This window comes from Xiphophorus hellerii, chromosome 4, assembly GCF_003331165.1.
Source record: "Xiphophorus hellerii strain 12219 chromosome 4, Xiphophorus_hellerii-4.1, whole genome shotgun sequence".
NCBI lineage: Eukaryota > Metazoa > Chordata > Actinopteri > Cyprinodontiformes > Poeciliidae > Xiphophorus > Xiphophorus hellerii.
Window position 1 is genome coordinate 718441 of NC_045675.1, and position 12262 is coordinate 730702.

General features: G+C 43.9%; 1 pseudogene; it reads right to left on the reverse strand.

Annotated features, from left to right (window-relative positions):
* Positions 1 to 1357: 1357 nt before the first annotated feature.
* LOC116719224 (tetraspanin-18-like) lies at positions 1358 to 11970 on the reverse strand (annotated as a pseudogene).
* Positions 11971 to 12262: the final 292 nt, after the last annotated feature.

Below are 12262 nucleotides of genomic sequence, written 5' to 3' on the forward strand. Positions count from 1 at the left end.
TTCTGGAGACCTTCATCACCATCATCGTCATCATCAGCTGGATATACTTCCAGACATTTAAAGGGCCGGTATCATGATTTAACTCCTTAACATTGGCCGAGTAGCAGCCCTGCAGACCGGACACACAGAGCCTTAAAGGGCCGGTACACATTTTATCATTTTACACCACAATCAGTAACCATGTTTCCTTCCAAACATGACTTAAAGCAGATTTCTCTTCCTGATTTAACTTCTTAAAATTGGGTCTCTGTCTCTTTAAGAAGCTCCTGCTCTTCCTGAAGCTCCGCCTCCAGGAAGTCATCCAACATGGCTCCTCTGTTAACCCTTTAATGTTTTTACCAGCGTTGCTCTGAGCAGCAGCTCCTATAATGAGCTCAACAGCTGTTTGCTAATTGCTGCTGGCTAGTCTAAAGGAGCGGAGTGGGGGAGGAGCTGCGCCTCGGAGGCGGGGCTAGGTCCACCCAGGCGTTTAGCAGCTGAATGGTTGCCATGGAGATTAAAATAATTCTCAAACATGGAGGAATCAAAGCAACACATCAGGTTTGTTTCTGATTAAATTTTATAACAAAAGATGAAAAGGTTTATTTTACAGGATACCGGCCCTTTAAATCTCTAGGTTTCACTGCATCATGGAAAACATGTTGAGGAAATAATCCTTCTGTTCTTTTCTTTCTGTTTTTCTCTCCTTCAGGCCTGTTCTCTGTGTCTGTAATGAAGTTTGAAATGAATTGAATCAATCAGTGAAGTTTTATTTACATTAAATTTTTTGTTTACTTCCTGTTTCAGGAAGACAAACTTCCACAGTCTGGAAAATCTGTGACGTTTGATTTCTACATTTTATTTTTATTTTCTTACAGTCAAGCTGCGAGTTAGAGACAACTGTTGGTGTGACGCTGCCACCTACTGGGCAGCCAAGGTAACTTCACAGAAACAGATAAGTCCTCCTGTCTAACGGAGAAAGTGGCAGCATGGTGCTGTGGGCTCCGTTATAAAAAAAAAAAAGGAATCACCATGGCAACCCATCACTCATTTTCTTTTTTTTTCTCCGAAGAGTTTTTGCGGCGCTAGTGGCTCGTATTTTTTCCACAGTAGGCAGACAGGAAGGAGGGCGAGGAGAGGGGGGAAGACATGCGGCAAAGGTCGTCGGGACCGGGAGTCAAACCCGCGACGTCCGCGGCGAGGACTAAGGCCTCCAAACGTGGGGCGTGCTAACCCCCTGCGCCACCACAGCACTCGTCACTCATTTTCTGAACCTCTTTTTGCATATTCTTAGATATTCTTAGCCATTTTCTGTCATTTTTAAAACTAAATTGAAGTTTTATAGTAATTTTGATATTTTTTAAAAGAAATAAACAGATTTCATAAAAGCAGAAAGATGAATTTATTGAACATTAATCACTGAAACATTACAGAAGAAATCATCTGATCACAGACCACTAACTCAAACATGAATCACTTGTTTACTCAAAGCAACACGGTCACAAACTGGTAGAAACAAAGAGGCAATCTGCCTCCGGCCACTAGGGGCGCTGCTTCCCGCCCAAGGGATGCGCAGAAACTGTGAAGCAAAAACTGAAACTATGAGTTTCAGTCAAAACTCTGATAAATATGTTTCTGTTCTCTGTTCCTGTGCGATATTAATACATACAGGATGCAGCTTGTAAAGTTACGCATCCAAAAACTAACAGCAATAATTTGGGTCATAAGAGAAAAAATGGAAGTTTATTTCTTATTTTTACCATGTTATTCAATTCTTTATGCATGTTTCAGTTTCATAATTATTTAGTTTTGAGCTAAATATTTAATCCAAAGGCAAAATTCAGATTGAAGCTAAAAGTTCAGTTTAGTTTCAGTTTAGCAAATATTTAGCTTGTAAACTAAACATGTTGCTTTCTAAATAAATATAGAAGTTTCAAAATAAATATTTAGTTAGAAAGCTAAGTGATCAGTTAGAGGCAAGCCCCAAAGTAAATATTAAGTTTTAAACTGCAACCTTTATGAATAAATTAAAATATGGTGAAATTATGACTTTGGAAAAAGAAACTCACTGTTTTCTCTCATGACAGATTAAAAAACCAAATTATTGCTGTTAGTCTTCAAACCTGAACTAAATCAAACTCATTTAGACAACTTTGAGACCAAAAGCAGAAAAACATTCAGACCACCTCTGAGCTTTGAGGAAGGTCAGAGAGGTCAAAGAGGAAGAGGAGGAGGAGGAGGAGGAGGAGGAGGAGGAGGAGGAGGAGGAGGAGGAGGAGGAGGAGGAGGAGGAGGAGGAGGAGGAGGAGGAGTCTACTGGATGCCTCTGAACAGACACAAGGCGAAGCCCATGGCGAAGAGCTGCAGGGAGAAACAAACATGGAGTCAGAACTGAACCGTCTGCAGGTTCATGTCGATGCTCAGACCTTTCAAAATAAAACACATTTACAAAACTAGAAATATGAAAATATATCCCATATAATCCATTTTATTAGTGAGGAGCTGATGAAGCCAACAGCTGGAGATGTTATGGAAAAATGTTCATCTGTGTTTTATCCTGATAAATATGAAATTCATTTATTATTTTGCTGTTTCAGGAAACAAACCAGATAAATTAATCAGACACAGCGTCTATAAAAATATTAATTACACTAGATTACTGGATAATGGAGGATTTTTAAATGTATTTATGTATAATTGCCAATTGTATAATTATCTTATTATTTTTATCAAACTTAATTTTAGTTTTTGTTTTATTGTTTATCTATCTATCTATCTATCTATCTATCTATCTATCTATCTATCTATCTATCTATCTATCTATCTATCTATCTATCTATCTATCTATCTATTTTCAGCAGCTGTTTGTGTCCAGATGTTTGAAGGAAACATAAAACTCTGAGTTACTTCGATGGTGAGCACGCCGATGGTCAGCGCTCCTGCAGCGTAGATGTACGTCTCAAAGTATTCCACCAAGGCCGAGTAGCAGCCCTGCAGACCGGACACACAGAGCCTTAAAGGGCCGGTACCATCGGTTCCACAGCCACATTTTATCATTTTACAGTACAATCAGTAACCATGTGTCCTTCCAAACATGACTTAAAGCAGATTTGTCTTCCTGATTTAATATTTACAAATTGGGTCTCTGTCTCTTTAAGAAGCTCCTGCTCTTCCTGAAGCTCCGCCTCCAGGAAGTCATCCCAACATGGCTCCTCTATTAAGCCTTTAATGTTTTTACCAGCGTTGCTGTGAGCAGCAGCTCCTATAATGAGCTCAACAGCTGTTTGCTAATTGCTGCTGGCTAGTCTGAAGGAGCTGAGTGGGGGAGGAGCTGCGTCTCGGAGGCGGGGCTAGGTCCACCCAGGGGTTTAGCAGCTGAATGGTTGCCATGGAGATGGAAGAATTTACTGCAGGTTTGCTTTGATGATGAAACTTTATAACATGATGGAAAGATCGACACCGGCCCTTTAAATCGCTCCAGTTTAATCCTGCGACGCCACAGTTTTTCCTCAGACCTTGCTGTGCCGGAACGCCACGCCGCCGCTGACGCACTGCTCTACGCCGCCCTCGCCCAGGTGGCCGTCACCCTGGCAACAGGCCTCAGGAAGCAGCTGGTTGGGGTGGAGCAGCCGGAACAGGCTCATGCTGGAAGTCATCGGGGCCGCTGGCGCCGCAGCACTCCAGCTGGAGAGGAAGAAGAAGAAGATGAAGACAGCTGGCGCCGGGGCGGCGGAGGGGCGGCGGGCGACTCACCGTGGTCATAATGACGTTCCAGGTGGACGTAAAGACATCGCTGTTGTTCCGGCCCTGGTAGTGGCGTTTCAGTTCCCGGCTGAAGTACTCTCTGCTTAACTGGGCCGAACACACACAGAACCGGGTCAGAACCAGACCGGATTCTCACTACACGTCTACAACCGGTAGTACCAGTTTACAGAAAAACCAACACAGAGGTAAAAAAAATACTTCATCAAACAGCTGGACACTAAAACCAGTATGATTCAAAAACCCAAACCAAAACCAGTCTAAACCAGTCAAACACAACTAATCCAGTTTTCAGACCCAGTTTGATACTCAGTGGTTCTTCTGCTGATCCAGAATCAGAACTCACGTTCTCCCTAAAGAGGAAGGCCAAGATGGCCGCCGCCAGCTCCGCCAGGAAGATGAAGAGGATGAGCATGAAGAACTGAGAAGGCAAGACGGAACGGTTAGTAGAACCGGTCCAGTAGAACCTGAATCCAGTAGAACTGGTAGAACTGGTCCAGTAGAACCGGCCCAGTATAACTGGTATAACCGGCCCAGTAGAACTGGATCCAGTAGAACCAGTAGAACCGGCCCAGTAGAAACGGTCCAGTAGAACCAATAGAACCGGCCCAGTAGGACTTCCTGTCTCACCAGCAGCAGCAGACAGCGGTTCTCCCGGACGGCGCCACAGCAGCCCAGGAAGCCCAGCAGGAACAGCAGCCCGCCCAGAACCAGAACCACGGAGACGCCAGGTGACCAGCAGGGGGCTCACCGCCACCACCTCCCTGAAGCCCAGCGGGTCGACCGACACCCAGACGCCCACGGCCAGCAGGACGGAGCCGCCCAGCTGCAGCAGCAGGCGGGGGAGGGGAGAGGTCAGAACCGCTTCAGTCATAAATACATTATTAATAGAAAATAAACACTCCAAGTCATAAAAGTAAGAAAAGTAAAATAAATATTTTAAAATTATTTTTAATAGGCAGCTTATTTAGTCAATCACTGTTATTTAGTTATTGATTTATTCATTAATGAATTTCATAATATTCATAATATTTCATGGACTTTTATTGTCTGGATTTATTTCCTGTTCTATTGAAATGAGGGGCGGGGCTAAATGAGGGGCGGGGTTATGCTAGGGGCGGGGCTATGTTGGGGGCGGGGCTTAACCTCTGAATGGTGAGAAGTAAAATCTGAACTCACGAAGATGAAGAAGTTGAAGACGAACATGAGATATTTGATGCAGCTCAGGCAGTCGCCCTCCATGGCCCCAAGCTCTTCCTGTTTGGACCCAACAGAACCACAGTCAGACCGGAACCAAAACCAGAACCAGAACCAGAAGCAGTACGAGAACCAGAACCAGGACCAGGACCAGAATAAGAACCAGAACCGGGACCAAAACCAGAACCAGAACCAGAACTGGGATTGGGAGCTGAACCAGAGAAAGAACCAGGACCAGAACAGTTCTGGCCCGGTTCTGTTTGGTGATGCGTTCACTGACTCTTTCATCTCCAGACGTTGTTTACGTCCGATTCTTCTTCTGCTGATTATGTAAAAGTCAGAAAAATGCGAAGTTCAGAAAACGCTCTGAAAACCATCGGGTTTGGTTCTACATGTGGAACAGGAACAGGTTGGATGTTTTGGGATAAAATATCAGAACCGGGTCGTTTTGTTGTGTGGATTTAACTGAACCGGACAGGATGACACAGGCCTGCCGCACTGTTCAGGTTTTATCTGGGAAAACTATTTTCTCCACTGAGGAACAGAATGACATGTGGAATAATTTTTATCTCTGACGATAAAAATCTGAGATAAAAATCAAAGTCCAACCGGACCGGAACCAGAACCTGGGCTGGTACTGGACCTGAAGGCGTGAAGTTCTGCATGAGGCTCGGAGCTGAGACGGGGACAGACTGTCCCTGCTGGACGTGTTGGTGTGAAGGGACCAGCTGGTGTTTACCGGACTACAGCCGCCCGCAGAGCGCTGCTGCTTATCATGGCTGACATCATCTCTGACATCATCGCTGACATCATCGCAGCAACGCCAGACATCTAAACATCCAAACGCCAGAACAGAACCTGAGGCTGATTCATGGTCAGCAGAGGGCAGAGGTCAGCGGGGGTCAGGGTTTGGGTGGAGGTCAGGGGCTCAGCGGGGGTCAGAGGTCATCGAAGGTCAGAGGTCAGCGGGGGTCAGAGGCAGTGATTTTCTGTGACATTCTGGGTCCTGACAAACCAGGTCAGAATGTCCCGGGTTGTGAATTCTGCAGATTTCCGACCCAAACCTTCGTTTTTAGAGGCTTCACAGGTGAGCAGGGGCGGAGTCATGGTGACAGGAAGTGACAGGTAGTGACAGGAAGTGTCGCACCATCTGTACCTGTTAAACTTCCTAATGATGAGACGAATCCAACCGGCTTCACATGAGCTGCTGAGAGGAGAGAGAGAGCGAGGCGTCAGGTCGAGTCCTTTCCTTCCTCTCCAACTATCACAAACAGAAACTTGAACTAGATCACTGAGCTTTGCAACAACCAAAGCCTCTGAATAACCTGTTCCCCTCCTGGCCTGTGGGGGCGCTGCACCAAGAACCACTGAAGGAAACAACACAAAAACCTCTGAAGACCCTGAGAGCAACGTCCTTCTTCACCAGATGGAAACAAGATGGAGGCGTCAGATTTTAGTGTTGGAGGATTTCTCTTTAGTCTTTGGCTGAAGACCAGGAGCCATTTCTGCTGCTAGCGCTAGGCTAGCAAGTTAGCTTTGGTTGTATTTACCCAGAATGCCCTGCACTGTAGTCCACTTCCTGCTTTTGGAGCGGTCTCCGCTCTGCTTGGCGTTCACATTCAAACCAAACCAGAGTTCACTTCAACAGAACCCAGACCGAGGTCTGGAGGACCAGAGGTCAGAGGTCAATTAGCGTTCACACCAACCGGACCGGACTTTATAGCAAACGGACTGGAGTCAGGTTGAAGCTGATCGAACTGTGCTGGTGGGAATGTAAACAATGTCAGACCTGAGATCAATGGAGAACCTGCGGGCCGAGCTGAGCGGAACCAGAACTCTGGACCGGTACAGGAGTCCGGCTGCCCTTGGGAAACATCTGGACCTGCAGCTCTTCTCTCCAACTGAAAACTTTTCAGTCTCTTTGTGGGCAAAGTAGAGGTGAGTCGAAATGCGGAGCTTCAAAGTGTGGGCGTTTCCATGGCAGCGGCTAGGATGCTGCAGCAGGACGCTCGGCCGTGGGAAACGCTGACTCACCGTGTGACTCACGGCGCTCTTGTTTTCTGATCGTTTGTCTGAAGAAGCGGAGAAAGCAGAAGGAGCGAAGCGTGATTCACAGGATGACAGCGAGGAGCCGCAGATCCTCGGGTTCTGACCCGCTTCACAAACCTCACAGCGCCGGCGGGTCAGGAGCCCGGGCTGAGTCAGAACCACGCTGCAACACGAAGCAACACAGAGCAACGAGCAGCAACAAGCAGCAACAAGCAACAACAAGCAACAACACAAAGCAACACAGAGCAACAAGCAGCAACACGAAGCAACAAGAAGCAACAAGAAGCAACAGGAAGCAACAAGCAGCAACAAGAAGCAACACAAAGCAACAAGCAGCAACAAGAAGCAACAAGCAGCAACACAAAGCAACAAGCAGCAACAAGAAGCAACACAAACAACACAGAGCAACAAGCAGCAACACGAAGCAACAAGGAGCAACAAGCAGCAACACAAAGCAACAAGCAGCAACACAAAGCAACACAAAGCAACAAGCAGCAACACAAACAACACAGAGCAACAAGCAGCAACACGAAGCAACAAGAAGCAACACAAAGCAACAGGAAGCAACAAGCAGCAACACAAACAACACAGAGCAACAAGCAGCAACACGAAGCAACAAGCAGCAACACAAAGCAACAGGAAGCAACAAGCAGCAACACAAACAACACGAAGCAACAAGAAGCAACAATCAGCAACACGAAGCAACAAGAAGCAACAGGAAGCAACAAGCAGCAACACAAACAACACGAAGCAACAAGAAGCAACAATCAGCAACACGAAGCAACAAGAAGCAACAGGAAGCAACAAGCAGCAACAGGAAGCAAAAAGCAGCAACACAAAGCAACACGAAGCAACAAGAAGCAACAGGAAGCAACAAGCAGCAACACGAAGCAACAGGAAGCAACAAGAAGCAACAGGAAGCAACAAGCAGCAACACAAACAACACGAAGCAACAAACAGCAACACAAAGCAACAAGCAGCAACACAAACAACACAGAGCAACAAGCAGCAACACGAAGCAACAAGAAGCAACACAAAGCAACACGAAACAACAAGAAGCAACACAAAGCAACAGGAAGCAACAAGCAGCAACACAAAGCAACAAGCAGCAACACAAAGCAACACAAAGCAACAAGCAGCAACACAAACAACACAGAGCAACAAGCAGCAACACGAAGCAACAAGAAGCAACACAAAGCAACAGGAAGCAACAAGCAGCAACACAAACAACACAGAGCAACAAGCAGCAACACGAAGCAACAAGAAGCAACACAAAGCAACAGGAAGCAACAAGCAGCAACACAAACAACACAGAGCAACAAGCAGCAACACGAAGCAACAAGCAGCAACACAAAGCAACAAGCAGCAACACAAAGCAACACAAAGCAACAAGCAGCAACACAAACAACACAGAGCAACAAGCAGCAACACGAAGCAACAAGAAGCAACAAGAAGCAACAGGAAGCAACAAGCAGCAACACAAACAACACGAAGCAACAAACAGCAACAAAAGCAACAAGCAGCAACAGGAAGCAACAAGAAGCAACACAAAGCAACACGAAACAACAAGAAGCAACACAAAGCAACAGGAAGCAACAAGCAGCAACACGAAGCAACAAGCAGCAACACAAAGCAATACGAAGCAACAGGAAGCAACACAAAGCAACAAGCAGCAACACAAAGCAACAAGAAGCAACAGGAAGCAACAAGCAGCAACAAGAAGCAACAAGCAGCAACACGAAGCAACAGGAAGCAACAAGCAGCAACAAGAAGCAACAAGCAGCAACACGAAGCAACAAGAAGCAACAGGAAGCAACAAGCAGCAACAAGAAGCAACAAGCAGCAACACAAAGCAATACGAAGCAACAGGAAGCAACACAAAGCAACAAGCAGCAACAAGAAGCAACAAGCAGCAACACGAAGCAACAAGAAGCAACAGGAAGCAACAAGCAGCAACAAGAAGCAACAAGCAGCAACACGAAGCAACAAGAAGCAACAGGAAGCAACAAGCAGCAACACCAGAGGTAAAATATTTACAAAGCAGAGCAGATCGTAAAACTACTGAACAACAGAGGATTTGTGCCACAAACTACGGAACAAACTGAAAACGGCGAATCGTGCTGTAAATACAAAATACACAGAAAACAGTTAAAATTACGGAAATCCACGTGGGACATATGTCAGTTCTTTTACTGTGCATATGGCTAAAAATTTCTGCAAAAAATGCTGGTTTGTGGCTTAAAACAGCAGAAAATAATTTCGATGTTCAAAACAGCGTTCAGTGACCAAAATAAACGTTGGAATTTTGCAGCTGTTTTGAGTAGCTTTTTGTATTATTTTACATCCATTATTTTGGCATAACATTTTAGCCAGATGGTAAATGTTTGGCAATCATGGCTCTCCATATAAAACACACAGAAAACTTCAAATTGAGCTGCAAACGCATGAATGACGCAAACTCCAACTCACCAAAGACAAAAGCAAATGAAAACATTGCCATCACCATGAGATAAAATGTTGCAAAAACAAACAAGAAGTTTAAAAAGCTGCAACTGGATCCAGAAACAGAGGAAGTCCTCCAGGCCACCAGGGGGCGCCCAGACCCTCACTGAAGACGGGACGCCCAGGAGAAAGGCGTGAGGCTTCGTGTTTTACTGAAGGACATTTTTCAGCTCTGATGTGTTTAAAGACCATGGGAAAAAATAAAATCCTCACCTGCTGGCCTCTGGTTCAACAAAAACCCAGTAAAACAATTCTAACTGTTCCTTTAAACGGAACCGATTCGGCCCAAATAAGAGGATCCAGAACCAGACAGCAGAAACCCCAGAGATACAGACGAATTATTGATTATAAATGATTGATTTCAAAACATAAATTTAAGTGAATGCAGCGATGGGAACAGCAGACGGGAGGAAGAGGAGGAAGAAGAGGAAGGTCGTTATCTGCTGATTAATTGAACATGACCCGGATCCTCCGACCCGCAGAGGGCTCCCTCTGGTTCTAACCCGATTACAGTTAGTTACTCTAACTCAGTTACACAGCAGATGGTGTGGGGCACCTCCAGGAACACTGGTGACCTTTGACCTCTTCAAGTTAGAGCAAAGAAACCGGTTCTGATTCATTCAGAATCGACCGACAGCACACAGAACCTGTTCTGTTCTGATTCAGGTACAGAATGTTCTCCGCTACAGTAATCAGATTACAGCAGAACCAGATCTAGAGATGATGAATTCTCCATCATGTTTAAGTCGTTTGGGTTGGATTGGACCAACTGGTTCTGACCTGCGATTCGAACTGAAAACAATTAAAAAGGCTTTAAAACTGGAAAGTCCCACTTTTCCTGCTCCATAAACGCACCATCATGGGCTTCAAGCCGCGGCTCCAGAGCCCTGTGTGGCCCCTGGACTCACGTTTTGTGGCCCCTGACTGAAAGTCAAGAAGGATAGAAATTTGGCGCCATGCACAGGAAGTTGATTTAAATGAAGACTTTAATTTTAATTTTGGCGAAATTGTCACAAATTAAAATGTTATTATCAGAAAATATTTCCTGCTGCAGAAACATCCGTCACTGCCAGGTTCACGTCTAACTTCTGACTTAAAATCCACAAATTTCTGCAACTAAATCTGCTTTCAGTCATTTGTGAAACTTTTTATGTTTCTATTTTTTACTTTAATTCATTAAACTTTTATAAAAACCGGAAGTGTTTTCACAGAGAGAGACCTAAATTATGCTTTTATTTCTCAAAATTCACCAAATCTTTTTTTGTTTTCAATTGAAATCTAAAAAACTAAAAAGCTTTTAGTAAAGCAAACCTGCAAAACCTTCTTAAAGTTTTGGATCTACAATAATTGATACATTTCTGCCTAGTTAAAACCACGGCGGCTTCATTTATTGCTGGAAAGAAAAGCTTTTTTCTGGCCTGTAATCTTTTTGTTTGACTGTTTTTTCTCTGCTGATCTGAACTGAACTTCACCCATTTTCTATCAAAGCATCTAAAAAATCTGAATAACATCTAAAATATTTTTCAGTTTATTTTTGTTGCTTCTGGATCGCAGAAAATGAAAACCCAACATCCAGTCCAGTTTGCTCTGGGTTCTGGTCGGTTCCTGGATTCGGCTCCCGGTTTGGGCTCTTTTTGCTTTAAAGGTCCAGAACCGTCAGGCCGTCTGGGTCGTTGGTTCTGGTGATTCTGGATGGCCACTGATGTTTACAGAACCAGAGATTATATAAACATTTTATTCAAAGGCATCACAAAAGTAAAACCCAACATCCGGTTGGGTTTTAGTTTTGATTCCACGTCAACTCTATTTTAATTCTGCTAATTTACAAAAAAAAAAAGATAAAATCCAAAACTGATCAGAGAAATAAGCTGTAAATCAGTTTGTACCACTGCAAAGTTTCTGCTTGTCTTAAAGCAACAATCAGGAAAACCACATATTTAGTCTTCATTTATAGCCGCTGAACATTAAATGTAACAAACTGAATTTAATTAAAGTTAAACTCAGTTCAGCATAAATAACTTTCTTCACTATTTGAATCTCTAACAGCTAAAATATGATTAATATCCATTTATACCTCAACACGCCTCCTGCTGATAAAGATAATGAACCGAACTCACCGGGTTTCTGGAACCGAACCGGATTTTTCCGAGTTCTTCAAACGAACTCGAGTGTTTCCGAGAAAAGCCGAGCGACCAGGTGAAGAGTCCGGCAGCAGCCGCTCCGCTGAGGGCTCGATCCGCGGTGAGTGGCGACGACGCGCCGCTGAACGAACCGACAAGAGACCAGAGCCGCTTCCGGTTGGCTCTTCAGAATAAAAGCACCACGGATGTTTATCACCAGCTTCCTGTGGGGCTGCTAAATATGGGGAGGCGTTTTATTCAAATGAATTCAATAAATAAATACACCAAATAAATATCTGCGTATTAGCTCCATAAATATGCTCATGATAAAACAGAAGAAAAATACATGTAAAAACAAACCATTAACGATGGGCTTATTTAGTCAATTTCATCAATTGTGATTTTATTTCAAGACTATTTTATGCATTTCATGATGTATTCATTTCAAAATGTTTTTATTTTTATGTTGACTTTTATTTTGTAAGGCTACTTAGAAAACTCCACCTCATTTAAATAGAACATGGAATAAAAAAATCTCATATAAAAACGGATTTAAACAAATAAAAGTCCACAGAAATAAGTGTCAGAATAAAACATGAAGTGGTGTTTATCCAAATAAAAGAAAAAATATATATAAATAAAAAACAGCAAAT